This window comes from Camellia sinensis, chromosome 6 (genome assembly GCF_055761805.1).
Source record: "Camellia sinensis isolate YWXY chromosome 6, ASM5576180v1, whole genome shotgun sequence".
Lineage (NCBI taxonomy): Eukaryota > Viridiplantae > Streptophyta > Magnoliopsida > Ericales > Theaceae > Camellia > Camellia sinensis.
In genome coordinates this window covers 34,703,127-34,721,616 of record NC_138966.1, presented here as the reverse complement: position 1 = coordinate 34,721,616, position 18,490 = coordinate 34,703,127, and the positions used below count along the sequence as shown (strand labels likewise).

Genomic DNA, 18,490 nt, shown 5'->3' with positions numbered 1-18,490 from the left:
TGGGGGTCAGAGAGCTGCTTCTTCTTCAGCTAGACCACAGAGTCAGAGTCAGGGCAGGGGCCAGTCCTTGTCTTGTTATCAGTGTGGTCAGCCTGGGCACCTGAAGAGGTTTTGCCTGCAGTTAAGTGCCACTTCGGGAGCGTCTGGCTCCAGGCAGACGCAGAGTTTTCAGCCAGCTCAATCTGCGCAGGCCTCGAGGGCCAATCCGGGGGCTTCGTCGTCCCAGTCAGTGTAGCAGTCGTATGCTCCTAGAGGTGAGCAGGTAGATCAGGGGCCTACAGGGCGCGTGTATGCTGTTACCGCGCAGGATTTGGTACCGGCTCCATCGGGGTACTTTTCTGTTTTGCAACTCGGTTGCTAATGTGTTGATTGACACGGGTGCATCTCCTTCTTTTGTATCTGCTGCATTTGCATCTGTTTTGGAATTGGAGTTAGCACAGTTAGCATCTCCTATTTGTGTAGTGTCACCTCTTGGGGGTGAACTGATCTTGAAACAAGGTGTTAGGGGTTGTGATATAGAGGTCGCCGACCATAGGCTTCCTTTTCCGTTTGTTGTCATGCCCATGAAGGGCTTTGATGCTATTTTGGATATGGACTGGCTATCGTCATACCGGGCTGTTATCGATTGCTACCGCCAGAGGGTCACGTTATGTACCTTGAGCGGGGAGTGGTTCCATTTCTTGGGAGACCGGGTTGGTAGTGTTTTGCCACCGGGGTATGATTCGCGAGGGCGAAGTGAGCTTAGTGGTCTACTTGCTAGCTTTGAGAGTGGTCAGGGTGATGAAACCCAGGTTGTATTGCCGAGGGTGGTTTGTGAGTATTCAGATGTCTTTCCCGAAGACCTTGTTAGTTTGCCACCTCACCGAGAGATAGAGTTCTCTATTGATCTAGTGCCCGGCACGGCGCCGATTTCTATAGCACCTTACCGTTTTGCTCCAGCAAAGTTGATTGAGTTGAAAGTTCAGCTCCAGGAATTGCTAGATAAGGGTTTTGTTCGCCCTAGTGTTTCACCGTGGGGAGCATCGGCCCTCTTTGCTAAAAAGAAAGATGGTGCCTTGAGATTGTGTATAGACTACCGGAAGTTGAATCGAGCTATGGTCAAGAATAAGTACCCTATGCCCCGTATAGATGATTTGTTTGACCAGTTGAAGGGTTCCCGTTGTTTCTCTAAGATAGACTTGAGATCGGGTTACCACCAGTTGAGGGTCAGGGAGGAGGATATTCCTAAAACGGCATTCCGTACGCGGTTTGACCATTATGAGTTTCTGGTGATGCCATTTGGGCTTACCAATGCACCGGCAGTCTTTATGGACTTGATGAACCGGATTTTCCGGGTATTCTTGGATCGATTCATAGTCGTTTTCGTGGACGACATCCTTATCTATTCGCCTTCAGAGGAGGAGCACGAGAAACACTTGAGAGTGGTGCTTGAGTTGCTTAGAGCCCATAGGCTGTATGCCAAATTTGGGAAGTGTGAGTTCTGGCTAGGAGAAGTCAAGTTCTTAGGCCATATGGTTTCCGGGGAAGGGGTATCTGTAGATACATCCAAGATTAAGGTAGTGCAAGATTGGGCACAGCCTAAGAGTGTGTTTGAGATCCGCAATTTTCTGGGATTAGCTGGGTATTACCGCCGGTTTGTGAAAGATTTCTCCAAGTTAGCGTCACCATTGACTAGGCTGACTCGGAAGGGAGTCAAGTTTGTGTGGAGTGAGACTTGTGAAAAGTCGTTCCAAGAGCTGAAAGTTAGATTGACCACCGCTCCGGTGTTGATTATTCCGGAAAGAGGGTTGGGTTATGCGGTTTATTGTGATGCCTCACGAGAGGGTTTGGGTTGTGTGTTGATGCAAAAAGGGAAAGTGGTAGCTTATGGCTCACGTCAGTTAAACGTGCACGAGAAGAATTACCCCACACACGACCTAGAGTTAGCGGCAGTGATCTTTGCCTTGAAGATTTAGAGGCACTACCTTTATGGTGAGAAGTTCGAGGTGTTCTCGGACCACAAGAGTTTGAAGTATCTGTTTACACAGAGAGACTTGAATTTGAGGCAGAGGAGATGGATGGAGTTCATTGAGGACTACGACTTTGAGTTGCATTATCACCCGGGAAAGGCCAATGTTGTGGCCGATGCCCTTAGTAGGAAATCCATTAGTGATGTAGCTAGTATTGCCATCCGAGAATGGGAGATGTTGGGAGCTCTTGGCGAGTTTGATTGCTACTGGGCGAATCTGTTGAGGCTGCGGCCTTGTTTTCCGTTGTCGCGCAGCCTACACTTGTGACTAGAGTGTTAGAGGCACAGGGAGGTGACCTTGAGGTAGAATCCCTCCGAGAGAAAATCTCAGGTGGGAAGGTTGAGAAGGGTTTGACGGTGTATCCCGACCTGAGTGTGAGATACCGAGACCGTTTGTTTGTGCCGGAGTCTTGCAGAGAGGAAGTACTCCGAGAGTTTCACCATTCACGTCTTGCGGTGCATCCGGGAGGCACCAAGATGTATCGGGATTTGAGTCGCCAGTTTTGGTGGCGGGGCATGAAGAGAGACGTGGTCGTTTTCGTATCGAAGTGCCCTACTTGCCAGCAAGTGAAGGCCGAGCATCAGAGGCCAGCGGGTTTGTTGCAACCCTTGCCTATTGCCGAGTGGAAGTGGGAGCATGTCACTATGGACTTCGTTGTAGGTCTTCCGAGGACTCAGCGGGTAGTGACGCCATTTGGGTGGTTGTAGACCGGTTGACTAAGTCGGCGCACTTCATTCCTATGCGCGTGAGAGATTCGGTAGACCATCTTGCCGACTTGTATATTCGGGACATAGTGAGATTGCACAGGGTCCCAGTGACGATCGTCTCGGATAGAGATCCTCGTTTTACTGCTAGGTTGTGGCAAAGTTTGCAGAGTGCCTTGGGCACTAAGTTGACCTTTAGTACGGCTTATCATCCGCAGACTGACGGGCAGTCCGAGCGTACTATTCAGATCCTTGAGGATATGCTTCGGGGTTGTGTCCTTGATTTTAGTGGGACATGCGAGAGGCACTTACCATTGGTGGAGTTTGCCTACAACAACAGCTTTCAGTCTAGTATCGGTATGGCACCGTTTGAGGCCTTGTATGGCCGACCGTGTAGGTCTCCAGTTTGTTGGGCCGAGGTGGGTGATGCACCTCTGTTGGGTCCGGAGTTGGTTAGGGAGACGACGGAGAAAGTTGAACTTATCCGTAGGAGGCTTGTTACAGCCCAGAGTCGTCAGAAATCTTATGCTGACCGTAGGAGGAGGCCTTTGGCATTTGAAGTAGGTGATCATGTTTTCTTGAAAATATCACCTAGGCGAGGTTTGATGAGGTTCGGGAAGAGTGGGAAGTTATCCCCTCGGTTTATTGGCCCTTTTGAGATCCTTGAGAGGGTTGGGGAAGTCGCTTACCGTTTGGCTTTACCGCCGCAGTTGTCCGGGGTGCATGACGTCTTTCATGTTAGCATGCTTCGGAAGTATGAGCCGGATCCATCGCATGTATTAGATTGGACCGACTTAGAGATAGATGAGGATGCCTCGTATGAGGAGAGACCAGTTCGGGTCTTGGATAGACGGGATCAAGTCCTGCGTGGCAAGACCATCCCTTTAGTAAAGGTTTTGTGGAAACATCACGGAGTGGAGGAGGCCACTTGGGAACGTGAGTTGGAGGTCCGCGAGAAATATTCGGACTTGTTTGTTGTTGTATAATCTTGTATTTACATTTTGGACTATTGTTGAACTTAAAAGCTTTTGTATATGTCTTAAGTTGTGAAACATTGAAAATGTTTTGATTTATTGAAAGTATGTTTTGGAACTTGCCTCTATGGAAGTTGAATGTAGCATTATATATGTTGAAATATATTGTTGAAATTGGAAAGGAAATGCGTAATGTTGATGCATGTTGAAAGTACATATGTTGTTTACATATTGTGAATTGCCTCTTGTTAAAGGGATGGGATGACCGGTAATGGGTCGAGTTTTTGAATGTTAAAATGTAACATTGTTAAAAATGGAGAAAAACCCGTTTTGGAAAACTTGTGCTTAATTTCGGGGACGAAATTCTTTAAGGGGGGGAGGTTATAGCGATCCCGGATTTACCCTTGTTGTATAGTGATCCGAACATGTGTCCGTGGATGTTGGTAGTTGATTATTATCTTGTTTACATCGTTTCTTAAATTGTATTTGAGTTATAGGATGTTTTGGACAGGTTTGTTACAGGTTGGTTGAGTTTAGAAACCAAAACTAGTTGCCCAGATTTTGGCCTGTCCGTTCGAGCGGGGGTTTTGACGCTCGAGCGGGGAATACACCCATCCAGTATTTCCTGTGCAGTGTTGGGCGCTCGAGCGGGGGATTGGACGCTCGAGCGGAAGGTTGTGAGTGACGCTCGGGCGGGGACCTGTTGTGTCGAGATGCTGGGAGAGTGCATCCGGAGCTCGAGCGGGAGTTTGGTCACTCGAGCGGGAGTCTGTGAGTGCCGCTCGAGCGGGGGTTTGGACGCTCGAGCGGGGCGACTGGGTTTAAGTTCCGAGTTTTGACTTTTCAAATCACTTTTTCACTTTCTCTTCTCTCTCCTACTTTTCCAAAAAAACACCATTGTTGAGCCTCTCACTCTAGAACTCTACCTTCTCTCTAGGTTTTGATTTAGTAGGAATGATTTGCTCATCTTTGGCCTTTACAAAAAAGTTGTTGATCGTCGAGGGCTACTTTTTAATCTGAAAATTTCGAGATTTGGAGCACGTTGGGTTTTGTCATCTTCTCCCTTGGGGCTCCAGGTTTGAGGTAGGGATATCCTACTCCTCTCTATGGATTTTGTCTTTAAATTTTAGTATTTTGAGATGTTGGGGTTGGTTTGGTAATTTTGTGAAAGTTTGGGACTTTTGTGTAATTTTACAAAAGTTGAGGTTTTATTTATAATAAACCTAGATGCATGTTTGGCATAGAGAAAGGGAATAAATGTTGAATCATTGATGAAAATGGGACCTTAAGGGTTGTAATGTTAATTATGAAAAACGACCTAATTACATTGTTTGATTAATTGGGATAATTAATTGTGAGAAGTGAGGAAATGAAATGGAATTGTTGAGATTGGGAATGCATGGGGAAAAAGGGTGTAGTTGAATTATTTATCACTCACCGAATTGAAATGTTGATTGAATATCCATTTGTGCATTTATTTCCTATTTAGAAATAACTGCTTTGGGCTATCGGTGGAGGATAATCGTGATTGTTGTAGACAATGCATAATGATTAGGCAAATGAAAACTAATCAATGGAATGTGTCATGGAATTTAACGGTTGATAGAATACATTAACTGTATGTATTGAATGATGGTATATAGAACCAATGTGTTTGTATACGTTATGTGCAGAGGAGGAGATGGGGGATGTACTCCGCGGTTTAGAGGAAGATGGGGGATGTACCTCTAAACCGGATAGTATTGGGAGAAGATAGGGGATGAACTCCGTAAATACAACTCATATGCTTGTCTAGAGAAGTGAAGATAGAGCTCACATGCTTATCTTTGTGAAGTGTAGATACAGCTTATATGCTTATCTGTGAACGTGGAATATAGTTGTTATATATATCTATTGAGAATGTAGATATAACTTATATGCTTATCTGTGAATGTGGGATATAGTTTTATACATATCTGTTGAGATGATGATAGAGCTAATATACTTATCTGTTGAAAAAGGGAAAATGAAAAGTAACTTTGACTCATAAGTCGTAGGACATAAAGTGTGATTTATGTGGATGTATCGGTGTTGACCATCTATCAATTGCTAATCTTTTAGTCATTGTTCATGGTTGGTTTAGTGTATTTCTGCTGGACTGTGGCTCACCCTATATGGGAATATCATTTTCAGGTACAGGTAGCATGCCACCTCCAAGGTCATAGCTTGAGAGGCTAGAGGCGGGCAGATTTTTGTTGTTTAAGTTCCTTTTTGATGTATTACATGTATATTCAAGCCGAGGGCTTAATGTGTAGATGAGTTGGCACTCTTTTGTTGTAACCAAGTGTTAACTTGGAAAGCTGTAAGCCCGTAGGGCATTTTGCTTTTGCTGTTAACATGTAATACTTTTGTAATGAAACTCTGATGAATAGAAGAATGTGGATATTTCGTATGTTAATGAATGTTTTATTTGATGGGTTTAATGTTGTTATTTCGAGGGCGTTACACTCATCTTTGTGGAATTTTATATGTTGCATCTTATTCATATTATGCTCATGTGTACTTGTGTATTTGGAACGGGAAAAATGACGAGATGTGTATGTGTTTATTGGGCATTCCCAACTCATGGCGCTTCATGCCATGTGAAGAGGAGTTTTTCGAGAAAGAAGGCCCGACAAAGAGTTATGAAGAGTTTGGCTACCGTAGACGACAAACCTAGTTATTTTTGCAAACTCTTGACAAACTCTGTTTTTTTTAATATTTATTAATTTAGCAGACAATGATCTGTAATGTAACGTCCCTAATTTTGGAGATTCAAATAATAAGTATAAATAACAATAATTAAAGGAAAGACAAGAATAAACCATAATTCCCCTCCGTATATTCATAAGGATAATGTCATACAATACATGAGTTGGGTTTCATTATATTCATCATCTATGTGAAGTGGATATATAATAAGTAAATAAAAGTACCATCATTATTGAATACATATTTAAATGACCCAATGCTTACATGTAATGTATTTATTATTTTACTTTAATTTTTGTAATATTATATGCCACGCTCCGATAAATATAACTCATTTTATAATTACCAATCCATTATTGTTATCCAATTTCATAATATAAGTGTGATTAAAGAAAAATAAAATATATCTTGTAAAACAAAAATACATCTCTTTTTCATAAATTAAGGTTCCATGAAAATTAAGAAGCCACTACAGATTTTCCATCATATATATTTTCTTCATGTTATGAAATCAAATTTTGAATGCATCAATAATGGCAATCAAAATCTCTCTCACAGATTAGTAGGATCAAAGACTCACTCACCCATATTTTTTTTTAAGGAAATCTAGACTATGAGAAAAGGATATGATTAACTGGATGGAAAAGAAAGTGATTAATGTAAAAGAAGTACCTCGTGTCAAATAGCACACCTTCCAGCATTTTCTTGTAAGGCCTGAACCATGCCTCGAGCCACTTTAAAGGCTTCACAAACCTCAGCCACATGTACTTCCTTTAGACTAGTATGAAAAGATTCTTTATTCAAAACATAAATTTGAACTTGTAAAATCATTGGAGATCAAGAGAAAACATGGAAATATAACTTCCTAAAATTCAAGAACAAAAAAAATAATATCAAAATGGTGATAATCTAACTATCTAGTTTGTTCTTCATTCCAGTCATCTCAACTCAAACTAGGTGAAGCAAGGAGTTTAATTAGGCTAATAAAGATTAAGTACTACACATGATTAGTTAGCCCTAACTAATTATGCTCAACACTTAATCATTTGATTAATGAGCTCTTTTCATTAATCAATCTTTACATAGAAAAAGAGAGAGCTCTAGAGTTTAATTAAGCACGATTAGTCCTTCCTTAGGAAAAACAAGATTTCCCGAGAATCTATGACGTTCAGATTCACTATCACCCAAGAAAGGCCAATACTTTTGCTGATGCATTAAGCAAAAAATCAACGGGGAACTTAGCTTGTCTACTCACTGAACAGAAAGAAATCTTACAGGATTTTGAGAAAACCGAGATTGAAAGTTGTGTTACATGGATAAGCTGGGTTAATAGTTGTCACTTTAGCTGAACCAGCAACAGTGAACAAAGTCAAGCAAAGGCAAAAAGAGGAAGAACTCCTCAAGAAAATAATTGACGAGTTTGAAGCAAATCCGAAACCTGAATTCGGCATTGATAATGAAGTATTGAGATTTCAAAACCGATTATGTGTCGCAAACATTCCTGAACTAAAGAAGAGAATCCTAGATGAAGCTCACAAGTCGATATTTGCTATGCATCCGAGTAATACTAAAATGTATCGAGACTTGAAGCAAAGCTATTGATGGCCTAAACGGATCATTGACCGGCAAGTGAAACAATTGAGGAACAAGTCCATCCCAATGGTGAAGGTAAAATGGAAAGAATACTATGAGGACGCTACATGGGAAAAGGAGGATGAAATGCGGCTACACTACCAACATTTGTTTCCAGATGGAGGTAAAATAAGTTCAGAGGACCAAACTTCCTTGGGGGGGGGGAGGGGAGAGAGATTGTGATAACCTTGTCTTGTGTTATGTTAATTAATCATGATTATGCTTGTGGATATGTGTTTAAATTAATTTTGGGTTATAATTGCTTTATTATTTGATTTTGTGAAGTTATATCTGTTCACTGTAGGAAAATCTGTCTAACTTACCGCTTTAATTTGAAAATTGAAAGCCGTAGAGGCGACAAAAGTTGAAATTGGATGTGTCATTGTGATCACCGTGATTTTTAGAGCCTATGGTGAAATTTAATTAAAATTTGATTCGGACCAAGTTAATTAGATTAAATTGATTAAATTAAGCAATAATTAATTAGCCTTAATCAAATTTGATTAGGCAAGCATATATAAGGACCTATTTACACTTATACTTATTCTTTTGAGTTCATTCTCATAACTTGGCTGAAATACACTCTAGAAAGAGAGACGATTCTAGAGAGAGAGTGAAGACAAAATTAGAGAATTGAGCTAGAAGCTTGAAGATTGAGAAGGTTAACTCAAGAACTAGCTAGAATTTGGAAGATTGGAGCTCTCAGGTGAGTGATTAAACTCAAATTCATGAGTTTAAGTTCATAATTTAGTGGATTCCAGCATGATATGTGACTAAGAATGAGATTTAAGTGGTATATGATGAAATTGAGGTCTATATATCCATGCATGTAAGGAATTGCCACAAATTTGCATAATCAAGCATGTAACATGTTAACCTTGAAAAATTGAGCGCCAAATCACACATGCATGCATAATTTTATTGAGCTTCATGATTTTAAACATTATTTGTATCATATGAAATGGAATGAGAGTCAATATTTTACATGTATGCATGATTCATGAAGGTATGAAGCTTGATTGTATGAGTTTTGAAATTGAAATGAAAAATTTGGAATGATTTGGAAAATGGACCATGATTTTGGACAATTGGATTCAAATTACCCATGTTTTCATGGTATAATGTTTTTTTATGTTTTTGGTATCAATTCGCAAGCTTTGGACCTTTGGATGTGTGTTTTGAGCTTCAAACAGAATTCTAGAAATTCCAAAATTCGACCTGCCTGCTCGAGCGAAGAAAGCCTTGCTCAAGCGTAAAAATCAAGCTCCCAGAAGTTTTGCAAAGATTTGCACAGTAGCTCGAGCGACAAATCTTGCGCTCAAGAGAACCCTGTTTTGCAAGACTCCTCACTCGAGCTGCGAAAGTCTCGCTAACCAATACTTCTACAAAGTTTTGCAGACCGTTTGAGTGACCAAAGCTACACTCAAGTGAAGGGCCCTGTTTCAGAAATTTTTAAGAGTTATTTTCATGTTCCGTTTTCCGTTCTCTTTCATTTCTAAGCACTCTTAGGCATGCATTAAGTATTGTAAATGAACTAAAGGAAGAAGAAAGAAGCCTAAGAGAAATAAACAAGTTAAGAACGGATTGAATTGCTTGTGAGTCAATGTGTTATGAAATGCATAGGGTCAAGCGCAAGGGCAAATCCATCGACAGAAAACTGTAAGTAATATCTTAGTAAAGATATTGTCAATTATGTCATATTGGGCCTGGGGCTGTTTGATATGTATGATAAGAGTATGAATTGGGCCTGAGGCCGTTTGATACGTTTGACATGAATGAATTGGGCCCGAGGCCGTTTGACATGAATGAATTGGGCCTGAGGTCATTTGATATAAACGAATTGGGTCCGAGACCGTTTGTAATATTTGATAAGGGAATGAACTGGGCTCGAGGGCGTATGATATGATGGGCCAGTGGCCGTTTGATGTGTTTGACAAGGACATTATCCATTAGGGAATTTCATTAATGTAACCTCTTTAGTTTGGTATTATTTACTGGGTTATCGCTCACTCTTAATTATATAAATGTAGGTAAACAAAGAGATGTGCAAACCCCGCCTCAATGAAGGATGTGAGAGAAATCCAAGTTTTTGTGAAGTCAGCCCGAACGTCTCACGCACGAGACTTTGTTTTGTTCTTTTGTTTCCCCCTTTTGCTACCTTGGTGATTTCGTTGGACCACCTAAGTGTATAAGCTTTTTGTTTGGCTGACTGCATGTCTGAAAGTTCCGGGATGTATAAGATGTTAAGATGTGAACTTTGTATATGTGAGTTACTATGGACTGCTTATGAAATGTTTTCGCTTTGCCATGTAAGCACAACTCATTGGACAAAGTTTTTAAGCTGCTTCCGTTTGGACCCCTTTAGCTCTATTGCGATAATTTTAATTTCGTTTGAGGTCGTAGGCAATCTCATGATTACTGGCCGGCTATGACCTTAATCCATGAGGGGTGGGCTCGGGTCATGACAAAGAAGGTTCATATTTCTATTAAATTACACTAAAAATTCTTACTCTTAAAATTCATCTAAACCTACTAGATCTTATATAAAGATTTGGTATATAACTTGAGCCAAACTACTTTCTTGGACCATAACTCCAGCCCATGTCTAGAAAATGTTAGAATTACCAGAATTCCCTCGCAACATAATATATGTGTGCGTGTGTCTAACATATATGCATGTTGCTTTGTGGCCCCAATTTCATATCACCTATTGTATTTTTATCTATTATGACTTATTATTCTTGACCACTTTATGGACTATCTAGTTTCTAACCAATCCATATATACGACCTAAGATCTATGATATCCGATTCTTTGTTCTCTTTTCGTTGTCTATGATAGCAAAAAGCAGTGACGAGTGGATGACATGAAATCTCCAGTGTGAGCGATATCTGTTAGGCATCAGTCATCACTGCATCAGTCCAACACCATGAGATTCGATCTTGTGTCGTACTATTCCAGTTCACAGTCGATACTATACGTGATATCTATCTTTTTATTGGCAATTTGAGACATGTCATACTTATGTAGGCCTCTCCCTAATAAAATAGTTTATACCAAGTACACCGTAGACAGAGGTTTGCTTTCTAACCTCTTGCACTACTCACCATTCTGATTCTTCTCTTTGATCTTTTCACTGCTTCTCAAGGAGGGGACTCTCTCTTCCAAACAAGGGTAAAAGTAAGCAAACTATTCATTCCCTCTGCCCTTATCCGAGGTAGGCTTCGTTAAGAGCTTCCTCATTTGAGGGGCTTTAAGGGAATTGAATTGGAAGTCAAATGACTGAAAAGAAAGGTCCATCATGTATAAGGAAATTTTAGGTTGGGAGGTTGCTTGAATGCATTGGTCATGCATGGTATTACAATCGAAAATAGTAACGTCTTTTCGTACATTGCTTTATGCTAAATATTGAAAGGCAGAACGACATAAAAAGAAAGAAAATATGGTTCCAATAATAGTGGATTTGATGGTTCTAGAAAGTCATTTAATTGAATAAGGTATTCACTTTTTCTGGTCAGTATATGCGTATATCTCTCATCTAAGAATGAATGTAGTTCACGATGGGTGTTGGGGCCCCTACCATTAGTTGTCTATAGGGATCTCAATTTTAATATTGAATCAAGCCTTAACTTCTTCTTCTTATCACTTTAGAAGTCCTATAAAATACCTAATTCTATTGAGTGGGGCTGGGTGGAGAGATTGGATGGAAAAGAAAGAATGTTGACTTCTTGGAATGGTATTCGCCCCTACCTGAAGACCAAGCAACAGAGAAAGAAGGAACGAGACTGGAAGGCTACAAGTGGGTCACCATCTCTTGGCTTTGCATTCTGTATTCTAAACTTCACTATACTTGAACTATGGAACTACTAACGACCAAGCAAGAGAGAGAGACGGAACGAGAATGTTAGGCTACGGGCACCACCTCTTGGCTTTGTTTTCTGTATTCTAAACTTTACTACTTGAACTGTGGAACTAAAAGGAGTTCATTCAAAGATAGGAATAGAACACAATATAAAAGGAGGAGCAAGACCAATATAGATTGAATTTCATAAGTCGGGAAAGGGAGTAAGAATTCCAGGAATCCCTATTCGAGGGTTAATCCCTAATAGCTTCAGGAGACAGCTTGGTTGAAGGCCCTATCGTAGATTGCCAATAGTCCTTTCTAGATGCATGCATCTCGCCTAACTGCCCGAGTCTTTCTTCTCCCAAAAATGTTATGAGCTCATGTTCTAATCCATAATAATAATATCTTCAGGAAGCAGCCTCGTTAAAGCCCCTATCATAGATTACCAACAATCCTTTCTAGATGCATGCTTCTTGTCCAACCGCCCAAGTCTTTTTTCTCCCAAAGATGTTATGAGCTCAAGTGCTAATGTGGTCTGAGGGGAAATGATTTCTTCTTGTCTACTGAGCTTATTTTTCAGACTACCACATTTCCGGTCAATGTTGCTTCTTTTTTCATTTTTCCTTAAGGATCCTTTTCATTTTTCATTAAGGATCCTTTTCGGCCTTCTTTTGTTTTGAGCTTTTAAGACATGGTTAAATCAATTAAAAGATATCCAAGCTTTTAATATTGTGTATCATATGACATAAAAATAAAAATAAAAAACAAGCACTATGGTTGTCTTTGATTTGAATAGAAGCAAAAGATCCAGAAATGCCCTTGAACCCTTATAAAATTGATTTAACCATGTTGCTTTTTGCTAATTTCATGTGATGTGGGTTCAAGTTGCAATAATTAGTCTCTCCACAAAAAATTACTAATAAAGTTGCCTACCTATTGCCTCTCTCAGATCTTGTTAGTGGAAGTCTTGTGCATTCAAATTTCTTAGCCAGGATTTCTACAACTATACAACAAAAATACTTCTCTCTTTTCTTTCATCTTAGCATAGTAAGTAGATTTCTTTGAAATGCTTCTTGAATGAGTTTGCCATCATCCACAGTAGGCTAAATCTGAAAGTTTAGTTTCTTTTGTAATTAACACAAAAGTGCCCTGAAACTTGTTGGCTATATAATCCTGCCAACTATTCATATGTCCAATTCAGGAATGGAAAAAAAGCTGGAACCTTTATAAAAAGCATTTAATAGCCTACTTTAAGAAATAGAGTATGACAAGATTCAAGTTACTATCAAAAACATGGAGTGAACTCACTTGCATACACTTTTTGAACAAAATTATAAAATAACCTATAATTAGAAAACTTTAATTTGTTTTCTCCAATTGTAACCCTGTATGCCTCATATCTCATTATTATATCATGAATATTATTTGATTTGTGATTTCATCTTCTCAACTTATGTGATCTTTAATTGCACCTTTTATGACATTTGAAAACAACTTTGCACCCTTGGTATGTATAATGTCCTATGAAGCACGAGTACTCCAAAAATGTAGCCGTACAAGTACCGGGTACTTCCCGGGTGCGGATACGCCTACCGGTACGGCTGCACGCATACCGGGTACGCCAAAAACGCACCGGGTACGTTTTATACGGTTAGTATACTGACGGGTACGCCACAGGTACGCCATGGGTACATTTTCGGTACTCCGAGGTTAAAAATGAGATTTTTTATAAATTAAAAGGTACTGGAGCAATATTTTATGTCTATTTTAAAGAATTATAAAAATCTGAGGTTCTTTTGTAATAAATAAAACATAAATAAAACATAAAACCAAATAAAATTAGGTTTCTTTATTCTCTCTATCATTCAATCATCTAGCTCCTTCCATATCTCATTCCGAAATACTCCAAGGCTGAAGAACTTCGAAGGTGCTAGGGTTCCATGTCCATTCGATCATCTCCTTCCAGAAATACTCCCAAGAGAGTCTGAAGAACACTTCGAAGGTGCGATTGAAAGGTTTAATCAAAGGTGCTGCTGATTGATTCTCTCATTCGAAGGTGCGATTGAAGAGGTAAGTTCATCTTCGATTCTTTCCCCTTTTCTTCTTCGATTCTTTATCTTCTTTCTTTCATTTTTTTTTTTTTCCAGATTTTTGTACTGTTTCTTCGCTTCTTTAGTTTTCCCTTTCTTTGATCCTTCATCTTCTTCTTCATTTTTCTTGAACTCCTTTTTTTTTTCCTGATATATGTCCAGATTTTTGAACTAAAATCTGTCCAGATTTGTTGAACTAAGATCTGTCCTTATTTTATTTTTATTTTTTTTCTGATATATGTCCTGATTTTTGAACTAAAACTGTCCAGATTTGTTGAACTTTGTTGAAGTAAGATCTGTCCTTATTTTTTTTTTTTTTTTCCTGATATATGTCATACATATATGCAATATGATATTGGTTGTAAAGCTTGATGACAAATTAAAATCCCTTGACACCTTAAATTCTCTTTCGTAGCAGTTTATTTTGAGGGGGAGGGATGGGGGTTTTGTAACTGAAACAGAGCATTAATTTGTGATGCATAACCATTGGTTTTGAGTTAAGTTATCTGTCTGTCTCCACATTGGTTAATTTCCTTGCAATGCATGATGTTGTGCATGGATATGATTGGTTATTGTTTCATTGTCTTTTATGAACTAAAATTGAGAGATACTTTGTAGTTCTCTTTTTAGTTTTGATATTTAATTTTAATTTGTAGGTTGGATCCCATAACCATAATTATAAAAAAAATAAAAATAAAATATCGGCGTACCGCAACCGTACCCGTATCGTACTTTTTTAGGGTTTTGCCGTATCGGCGTACCCGCACTCGTACTCGTACCTGCACCCGTGCTTCCTAGAAAATGTCACTTTCTCTTTGATCTTATCATGGCCTCCTTTGCTTGCTTGGGAGAGGAGCCTGCTAAGTTTCTGCATTATCTAACTATGTTATTTTTTTATGAGCTTTGGTCTATTTTGTGACCAGATTCTCAAGATTGCCAAAGTTGACTCTAGACTGAGGAAATATTTTGCTTGTAACATGACATTGCCATTGGAATATCCTACCATGAAAGAAATGCTTACACTATACGCTAATGGTAGTGATTATCATTACAAGCCTATGTATGAAAACACTAACAAGTAACATAGGAAATTTGCATTGCGGTACAAAGTGAGAATTAGTGTCCTTGACCCAAGAAGATTATGCCTATGTAGACATTAGGCGGCACAAAATTTTAGAGAAATAGGATTATGTTGATAAGATGTGTTTGTTGATGTTACTGGAAGAAAAAACAATCATTCATGACTTGAAAACATCTATAATGGAAAAACAAGAGTTCCTTAGTAGTCTTTGGAAATAATATCAACATTCCAATGGACACTAATTGTTAGGCTAGTCGAATTCTGAAAACAAGGGTGGTAATTTTAGATTGGAACACTTCAGGTATTGAGAGTATGATTGGGCATAGTTAGATTTATTGCCCTGTAAATTGAATGGGTCTTTTCTTCATGCAAACATCATATCTGTGAACTCAGTACTAATCTTTCTCTCATTTTGGTTTTCTTAGAACTTGAAATCTAGACAAAGCAAACCTCTCTATGTTGCAAACCCTAGCAAACTCTTGTCGTCCTCAACCTAACATATGCAGTTGTGTTGAGTAAGAGATTTGGAGTATGTTTGGTTTGCATTTGAAAGATGAGTTTTAGAAAAAAAAATTTAAAAATTGTTTGGTTTGAGTTTTTCTCAAAAAAATTTCAAAATCACTTTCTCTCTCTTACACATCAATCAATCACTTTTTCTCTCTCCTCTCCTTCTCAATCACTTTTTCTCTCACCCACATCTACTCAAATTCTCCCAAAATATCAAATCATCCCAAACTCCCACAAAAACAACTCTCCCAAAATATACAACCAAACAAACCAAAAAAATTTATAAACTCTCCCCAATTTTTTTTTCAAAAACAACTCTCCCAAAAACAAACCAAACAAGCCCTTGATTTTTGCATTTTAAGTAATATACTAAAATTAGCATCTTACATAAAGTATAATTACGAGACAAACCAGCAAATATATATGTATATATATATTTCAAAAAGAATAGTAAAGTGTAAAATGTATACTCTAGCAACATATACATAAATTGTAATCTTGATAAAGTTGTTTCCCCTCACTCTCCTCGAGTCATAAAAGCCTTACTAACACAGTCTAGCCCGGTTGCCAATACAAAAATTCTAGTAATTACATTTAAGGAAATTTATAAAACTATAAAGCATTTGAGGTTGTTTGTATACCTAAACCTATTCTTTCTAAAAATTTATCCAATTTCTAAACAACTTCTGATGCATCTAGTCTATTGCCATATAGAGACAATCAAGTACCCAGTCTAATAGTTTTCTTGTCTTCCTTCTTTGAACATCCCGAGCTTAGCAAACTTTCGTCGATCAACTTTTTCAACTTAAGCTCTTCATTGATTATGTTTTCCAAGTGCGCTTTCCATTTCTGTGACAGTACGTTTTTTTTTTTTTGTCACTAATTGCAATAAGATGATGGCTAAGCTGTAAATGTCAGTTGGCTTAACAGACTCTGCAATGAAAAAGAAAGTAGATAGGGCTTTTTATAGTTTGCTATATTGACAAGGATAGACATGTGGAAAATGTTTGTTTTAAAAATTCATAATTAAGAAGGACAAATATATATAAATGCTAGAAACTGCAACAAAATAGTATTCTAATTTGGTTCTGAATGTTTTCTGATTTTAAGGTTTCTCATTAACCCTTTTTTCCGCACTCCCTAATTAGGTTAACCCCAAAACCACCCCACCCCCCTCTCTCTAGTGGTAAGTAGGTGCACTCAGTTTCGTATTATTATTTTTACATTAAAAATCTTACCATTTACAAGTGTAGTCCATAGTTTATTTCTAAAAATCTTACCATACGATTGATATTAAAATGAAGAAATAAACTATGGACTACACTTGCAAGTGATAAGATTTTTAATGTAAAAATAATAATACGAAACTAAGGCCACGTTTGGGAACCAGCCCATTTAGCTAAAAAGCCAAAAAGTTACTAAGAAAGTCAAAAGCCAACAACCCATACCAAAAAGTCAAAGATTCTCTTTTCTCTCTACTTTTTGCACATCTTTTTGTAAAAAGCCAAAAAGTCATCCCAAACATACTATTTTTTATCTCATATTTTAGCCAAATAGCCAAAAAGTAACTAAATTAGCCTGTTCCCAAACAAGGCCTGAGTGCACCTACTTACCACTAGAGACGGAGAGAAAAAGAGCAAGGGTGGGGTGTTTTGGGGTTAACCTAATTAGGGAGTGAGGAGAAAAGGGCTAATGAGAAACCTTAAAATCAGAAAACATTCAAAACCAAATTAGAATACTATTTTGCTGCAATTTCTAGCATTTATACATATTTTAATTATGAATTTTTAAAACAAATATTTTCCACATGTCTATTCTTGTCAATATAGCAAACTATAAAAAGCCCTACTTACTTTCTTTTTCATTGCAGAGTGTGTTAAGCCAACGACTGACATTTACAGCTTAGCCGTCATCTTATTACAATTAGTGACAAAAAAACCGTATTCTCACAGAAACGAAAAGCACTTGGAAAACATAATCAATGAAGAGCTTAGGTTGAAAAAGTTGATCGGCGAAAGTTTGCTAAGCTCGGGATGTTCAAAGAAAGAAGACAAGAAAACTATTAGACTGGCACTTGATTGTCTCCATGGCAATAGACCAGATGCATCAAAATTTGTTCAAAAATTGGATAATTTTTTTAGAAAGTATAGGTTTAGGTATACAAACAACCTCAAATGCTTTATAGTTCTATAAATTTCCTTAAATGTAATTACTAGAATTTTTGTATTGGCAACCGGGCTAGACCATGTTAGTAAGGCTTTTATGACTCGAGGAGAGTGAGGGGTTTATCAAGATTACAATTTATATATATGTTGCTAGAGCATACATTTTACACTTTACTATTCTTTTTGAAATATATATATATATACATATATATTTGCTGATTTGTCTCGTAATTATACTTTATGCAAGATGCTAACTTTAGTATATTACTTAAAATGCAAAAATCAAATCTTTTACTCAACACAACTGCATATGTTAGGTTGAGGACGACAAGAGTTTGCTAGGATTTGCAACATAGAGAGGTTTGCTTTGTCTAGAATTCAAGATCTAAGAAAACCAAAATAAGAGAAAGATTAGCACTAAGTTCACAGATATGATGTTTGCATGAATAAAAGACCCATTCAACAGGGCAATAAATCTAACTATGCCCAACCATACTCTCAATACCTGAAGTGTTCCAATCTAAAATTACCACCTTGTTTTCAGAATTCGACTAGCCTAACAATTAGTGTCCATTGAACGTCGATATTATTTCCAAAGACTACTAAAAATTGTGCCACTTTGATGTTGATCTTCTACTCGAATTGCTGACCCAAAGTCGCAAATTATGGCAGAGTAGTCCTATACATCAAAAAAAAAGTTTTTTCTTTTTCTTCTTTTTTTTTTTTTGGAAGTTAGGAGCTAGCTTAAAAGGAA

General features: G+C 38.1%; 1 long non-coding RNA gene across 5 annotated transcripts in view; it reads right to left on the bottom strand.

Moving 5' to 3' along the window:
* The window catches only part of LOC145792620 (uncharacterized), a 57,157-nt gene that overhangs the window by 27,971 nt on the left and 10,696 nt on the right, over nt 1-18,490 (bottom strand). For all 5 annotated transcript variants that reach the window (XR_014332197.1, XR_014332199.1, XR_014332200.1 and 2 more), the window contains exon 3: nt 7,090-7,195. This is a non-coding gene — a long non-coding RNA (uncharacterized LOC145792620). The remainder of the gene's footprint in view (nt 1-7,089; nt 7,196-18,490) is intronic.